This window comes from Notothenia rossii, assembly GCF_949606895.1.
Source record: "Notothenia rossii genome assembly, chromosome: 2".
In the NCBI taxonomy this organism is placed as follows: Eukaryota; Metazoa; Chordata; class Actinopteri; order Perciformes; family Nototheniidae; genus Notothenia; species Notothenia rossii.
Window position 1 is genome coordinate 59,682,646 of NC_136904.1, and position 7,092 is coordinate 59,689,737.

The window sequence follows — 7,092 nt, forward strand, 5'->3', positions numbered from 1 at the left end:
AAAGGATATTGCATTGTGTTTGTTACTTTCCTTGCAGTTGTATGTCTTAGGTGTAATTTGGCATGCTTTTATTTTGAAGGCAAGTTAATGCTGTTGACAGGAAGTTGTTGGGGTGGAACTTGTCCTAAAGTCCGCGATAATAACACCCACCCAGGGAAGATATGATTGGTCAATTGTACTGTCATTTGACATTACTCTCTCGTTCAGTTACTATAGAGAGGCGAAGTCCCTCCCCTTCCGGGAGCCTCCATGGGACCCCGGAAGCGGAAAATTATAAATTGAATTCAATGGAGAGAGAAAAGTTATCTTTTGATCCCGTTTGAATTGTGCCACGAATGACACATATGATGTTTGTCAATCTTAAAAAATAATTTCCATTTAAAAAAAGTCACAGTTTGTCGTAAAACTGTTGAAATATAAGACTATGAAAAATACGCAACTAGAAAGACTACAAATCCCAAATCGCATTCTGGGTCGCATAAGTGATGTCATAGGCGATAATGCTCCAAGACTGGTTGCGACTCGCAATTAAAGCAAAGAAGAAGAAGAAGATCTCATAACTGATTTATTCCCTCCAATAAATTCACTTTTACAAGATGCCTGTGTGCTTTGTACCATGTTGTAATCACAAAAGTGATCATACCACTTGCTCGTTCTATCGCTTCCCGTCTGGAGAAAGGACCAGGAGTCGCTGGATCAAACATATCAGGTAATATACATGTTTTGCATGGAACATAGTCAAGTTAGCTACCTAGCTAGTAGCGAGCACGTTAGTTAGAAATACATTACATTACTTAGCCTTGTCATTTGTATTAGCCTTAACATGAAGTAAACCAAAATGTTAAACAGTAAGAGTAGTCATGATGGTAAGTATTTTGTGAAACATTTGAAGAGTAGCCTATCGCCCCCTCCACCAGGTGCTAAGGGGGCGGGAGGTAGGCTAATGCCACATTAGCATCGGGGATCTTTTCTACTTCATGCTATCTGCACAAATGGTTAACATTGAACATTAAAATATCAGGCAGTTCAGGGAGAGTCGAAGGAAGGCAGGCAGCTTTGCATGACATTCTTCTGATGTGTTTCATTGTATAAAAGAGTTAATTATTCAGTGTTGTTACTGACCTTTTTCTCTTTTATTTCCTTTACCTCACCTGTAACTGCTGAGACCCTGAGGAACATGCACACTGGACTGACCTGCTCTGGCAACCTGATTTCCACTGTAAGTAATAGTATTTGGTTATGGTATATTATTTATATACATCAAAGGCACAATGCACCCCCCAGAGACACACATGTATTGAGTGTGATATTTTGCATTGGTCATGTGAAATCATCTTTACATACTAGAAAACTTTAGGAGCGGCAACTTGTTTTGAAATTGAATTTTTAATATCCGATAATAAAGTTGATCTGTTTTCTTATTTCTTCTCTCTTCCCAGCTCCATCCATCACCATTCTCTGTTCTTGCAGGTCCTGCTTGCTCATATTTTTTTACACAATTACAAATAAAGTCAATGTATTGTATGACATGAAGTTGTGCTTCATTCTGAGTCAATAATAAATGTATTCTGCCTTCAACTGCACAATTATTGTGGACTGCACCAACATCCATGTAGCTGCCCCCCAGTAAGATGAACCAAGCAAAGTTGACATACTCAACATACAGCTGTGCTCTTAAGTTTACATGAAGAATTTGTGAAATATTGGTAATAACAGGTTTAAATGATTATTAGTCATTAATTATATAATTTTCTCCTTGTAGACGAGCAGACAGGGAGCCAGATGAGAAAAGCAGAATATGCAGCTGCCATTTTCCACATGGAAAAGAGAAAGGGCCAAGTGTATTTGAGTGGACCAAAAAAGAAAGGGAGCTTAGCTGTTAATCAGTCCAGGGAACTGAAAAAACTAACTCCACTAACCCACTGAAAAACAGTCCGTAGAGATTTAAAGGCGTAGTTGTAGTTCAGTCCAACGTTTCATTTGGATTCATTTGACAACAGTCAACTATTTTCATAAAGAATATATATATTTTTCAAATTCAAAGTCAACTTTATTGTCAATCTTACTCAGTTTGTGTTTATAGACAGAGAGATCAAAAAGACGTTTCCAACAATCCCAAATACGAAAAATAAAATTATACAATTTACAGATATGTATACAAATATATATATATCCTATATACACCATCATGTATAATGATGGTGTATGATGTAGAAGGAAGTGTGGTAGATAACAAGTAAATATAGTTACATACAGATCCGTGTTACAGCAAAAGATGGAATAACTAAGAAGCACGCAGTATATTAATAATTACATGCAACAATTAAATAACTGCTCAGCATCTCCACCACAATCCCAATCTGCTGTGTCCTGTTTTCCTCCCCTCTGCATAACACCCCATCACACATACGAAACACAACACAGAGTCCGAGGGTGTTAAGAGTATGTTTATTTAAATGTCCTCCTCTCTACTGGTCAACACAGGGAGCATATGCTGGGTGTAGAATTGCTCCAGGAGGAGGAGATTTCCATGCCATGCAGGGTCTTTGGGGATGGGGATGATGATCGCCTCCTTCGTGGTCCACAGTAGCAGAGACTCCGGTCTGTGATGTGCAGCTGTTATATAATACAATACATTTTTGAAAAACATTTGATCAACAAAAAAGGATTTGTTCAGGATCTAGAGTCAGTGTGTAGTTTATTAATGAATATATGAATCAATGCTCTCTACATTAGGAAAACACATACCACACAGCTGTGCCTAGATAACCAAACAAATTGACAAGATAACCAAAATCCTTGAATCTACACACAGCAAATAAACTCAAATGACCCAACGAGATGTAAAAGGAGATCACACATATACACACTTGCCAACCTTGAGACCTCAGAAATCGGGAGCATTTCAAAATGCAAAATGGGGGGGGGGGGGGGGGGGGGGGGGGGGTTGCTAGTGGATTGCCGGAGCTGTTAGATTAACATTAACATGCTTATATTGTAGTTCTAAGTGCAATGCCTTGCGGCCTGTAGCACCATCCTTTATGGAGCATATGTGTGGGCAGGAAAGGAGTGAGCAGAGAGTAGAGTAGTTGTCGATTTGTGTTCTGTTTTCTGTGACTATTTGCCTCACCCTCTCAGACTTTGAGTTGCGCGCGCTACTAAAGAGACGTGTTACCATGGAAACCAAACAATGGTGTAGCTGTATTAAAGTCCGAGTGGAAACAGTCCTGAGTAAATCTGATTTCGTCAGAAATCTGGAGTAATGTGGGACCAATATGACCCCGGGAGGAAACCGGGAGAGGGCAATGAAATCGGGAGGGTTGAAAAGTATGCACATACAGTATAGTCGATATAAAAAGGCCGCTTCAATCTGAAGAGCAACGAAAAAAAAAACATTAGTGTACCTTGTTAGCTAATTTTAGCTAGCTGACATTAACGTTAAACATTGCACTGATGTTACTCACTGAAACCTTGTAAAGCCGGTCCCGCATGCTGGCTCTTACAGAACCGACTAACTCCCCTTTCGTGTATGTACAGCTCTCAACATGCCCAGACTTGTAGTGATTTTCACCTCGTTTCATACTTTTTCGCCTCATTCTGAAAGAAACAGGTGAAATTTGCTCACGAGACGGCCATCTTTGTGATGGTGTTGGGCGAGAACAGAGACCTGTAGTTCACTGAGCGGTTTCACACAAAAAAATGTGTAACTTCACAGTTTTACGACACATTTTTATTTTTTTGACTTGCAAAATGTTCTTTTAATTTGACAAACATCATATGTGTCATTTTTGGCACAATTCAAACGGATCAATTGACTTCAATGTATAATTTTTCGCTTCCGGGGTCCCATGGGTCGGAAGTAGATGGGCGGCCCAGCGCCATATAGATAGAAGAGTTACGACAGCGGAAGTCCAAAAACGGTTATCGTCACGTGGTTCATGCAGACGAGAATCGTTCCCCGGAAGTTCATGGCGGGCAATGTGAATGCATTGATAACAGGAGATAGAACTTCGACTTTTGGTAATTATTAGTGAATAAAGGTTTTGATTTGCAATATTTATACAACAAATCGATGTGTATGTATTTACATCAATATGTTTTAAAAAATAAAATAGAATTTGCTAATATTAAGTGATAATATTAGGATTAGTGTGAACAACTAGTTTACATGTTAGGCTAACAGTGCCTTGGTTAAAGAGCCTGTTGCTGTTTATTTATAGCTTTGAATTCTTTCAAACCAATATTATCTTCTTAAACTTGTATAGTAGTCAGGAGCATCACTTTCTAATGTTTATTGATATATTTAGAGGGAGGGGATCTAAAGGAATGCTTCAAAATTCAGATTAGATTCATTTCTACCATTTTCTTAAATTCATGTTAGTTTCAGTAATCCCATGGTAATTGAGGACACAAGTTATCTAAATGACTAATGTCATCTTTATGGCTTTCAGAAAGGACAGGAGACCGACAGGTGACTATCAAAGGACTAGCAGCAGCAGCAGCAGCAGCAGCAGCAGCAGCAGCAGCATGATGATGATGATGATGTTAAATGTGTTGTTTTAGGAACATCCATTGCAAATACATGGAATTCAATAAACATTGAATAGCATATCATGCAGTTTGTCTGTGCCTTTTCCTCCGTGTTGTCCTGGTTTGCTGTGCTGCCTCCTAGTCGCCACCATGGTTTGCTGTGCTGCCTGGGGATGCTCAAATCGCTCTGAGAAAGGAGTACGAATGTACGGCTTCCCCACTGACACAGAGCGGAGGAAAAAATGGCTGGCACAAGTCAGCAGGAGCAATTTCATGACCAACAGCAAAAAAATATGTGAGGTTAGGTTATTGTATACAAACACTGCATTTGCACTTTTTCACAAAACGAAAACCACACCATTGGGAAAGCTTAATGTTTTGTTTAATACAAAAAAACAGGGAAAGGCTTGAAAAACACTGAGAGTTGAGACTCAGGGTGCAGGGTGAGGGTCTCAGTGCAGGTATTCAGGCTCCATTGAATCCCCCTCTGGTTCTTGTGCTGAAAGAGGGAGTAACAGACAGGAGACAGGGTTATACACACCTATATAGCACACCTATTGGATGGGAAATTGCCTTGGGGAGATAAGGTGTGGTCTTTGTTCCCAACTGAAGTTATGGAACTTTATTATTTGTGAGTTTAACAAAGTATGACAAATGGCATCAGTAACAGATGTGATATGAATTTCTATAAAGTTGTCTCACTTTCTTGGTCATATTTTATATACAGTATATAATGAGTATAACATGTCCAGTAAGTATAAAGTGTTTCCTAATACTGTGTATTCAACCACTATGGTATAGTGTATGGTACTATACACAAGTTATTGAGCCGTTTCCGCTCTACATCCTGAACTCCTCCCTTCGATGCAATGCACTTCCGTTTTGGCGGACTGGGTTTGTTTTGCTAGCTAGCTCCGTTGTGCCGACAAAGCACTGATATCGCAGAGACAAAGAGGATATAACAATTACAACATGAAGAAAAGTGGTTCGGGAACTACGTGTGCGGTAGTTGGTTGCAATCACTCGAGAAAGCACCTGAACGAGTGGTTAGATAGAGAGTGCTACGACCACAAACCAGCACCCAGCACCCAGCCATGTTGTTCATTAAATACAGATAAACACAACAAATACTGCATGCATTGTATTTTTTAATATTATATATGAATATTTTCATAGTGATGTAATTGTGTGGGCTGCTTTTATATTTTAATTTGTAATACCTGTTAGGATTAAACATGTGATCTTTCTTGTTGAAGCCATTTCTTTAGTTTCCTCTCAACAATTAATTCATTCAGTGTTATTTATGTACAGTATGAGCTTAATATGAATGATGAACTGTGTTAAAAGAAATTGTAGCACTCTAAGGAACATATGAAATGCAATAATGCAATAACAGTGCAATAATGAAATTAAATTACATCAAACTTTATTTTCACTCAAACAGTACAGGCACATATGATATATTGCACAGCATAAAGAGATCATGTAAATTGTGCATTATGTAAACAACAGACAACTGTTGGCTCCTGTGGGCATGACCTAAATAAGGCAGTTTATTTTGGTTTTATGCTGGGCCACGTCGTCATGTTATCCTCCCAGTTTTGCACTGAATTCGGGTGGGGGAGAGTAACGCCATCTCCAGTCAAAGAAGTAGAATCGTGTTCCCAAGCTAGCATCACTGTTAGCATCGAAATCGCTGTGTTTACACCAGTGCCCGTCTGACTGTTTACATCGGTTTACACCGACAGACGCTGTGCAAAAGACTTCCGGCGGAAATGAAGTGCATTTGTGTAGTGTCATGGCGCTACCCGTGTTTTGGCGCGTAAACTTGTCTATGGTATGGTATGGTATCCTAGCTTAATCTGTTATCTGTAAACGTTCCCTAAATCTACTAATTTAGGGATAATCCACTGACATCCTTTAATACACATGTTAATTTGAATCAGATGTACTGATAATATCCGCAATATAAATCTTTAAGCTTCTTCTTACCTTTAAAAGTCCGTCACGAACGGTCTATTATGCTGCAACTCTACAGCTCTGTTAGCCTTGGCGCTAACTTCCGGGGAACGATTGAGAGGCTCCACGATCCGCCATTGCTGTAAAAAAGTGGTCCATTGGAGTGAACGGAGATGACATAACTCTCAGTCTATACGGCGCTGGCTGGGCCCTCTGTGAATTCATAGCTGGACCGCCTGGACATCCAACAGCTCCTCGCTTCACAGTCTCGCAGAGACGAGCTTCTTTCATTTAACCATTCACATTCCAACAGAAACTGAATAGGCCGATTCGAAGGATTGATTTATTTGGAAATGTTATTTTAAATACAATTAAATCAAGTTATTTTGGTAAAACTAATGAAAAATATAACTAAAAAAAAATATTTAAAAAGATATTGAAAAAAATATTATCTTTTTTTAATGTTTTTAAATATTATTTTGTAGAATTTCTTAGGCCCTCACAAAGGGCCTAGAGGGCCCTGACGGCTCGCCACTGGGTTGTACGAGCATTTTTTTTATATACTACCATGTTTAATCATGTTTTATGCCGTTTGCTAAGACT

General features: G+C 39.1%; 1 long non-coding RNA gene across 1 annotated transcript; it reads left to right on the plus strand.

Moving 5' to 3' along the window:
- The first annotated feature begins 357 nt into the window (after nucleotides 1–357).
- Nucleotides 358–1,578, plus strand: LOC307030369. Its single transcript, XR_013805635.1, has 2 exons — nucleotides 358–1,219; nucleotides 1,440–1,578. It is a non-coding gene; the product is annotated as an uncharacterized lncRNA (long non-coding RNA).
- Nucleotides 1,579–7,092: the final 5,514 nt, after the last annotated feature.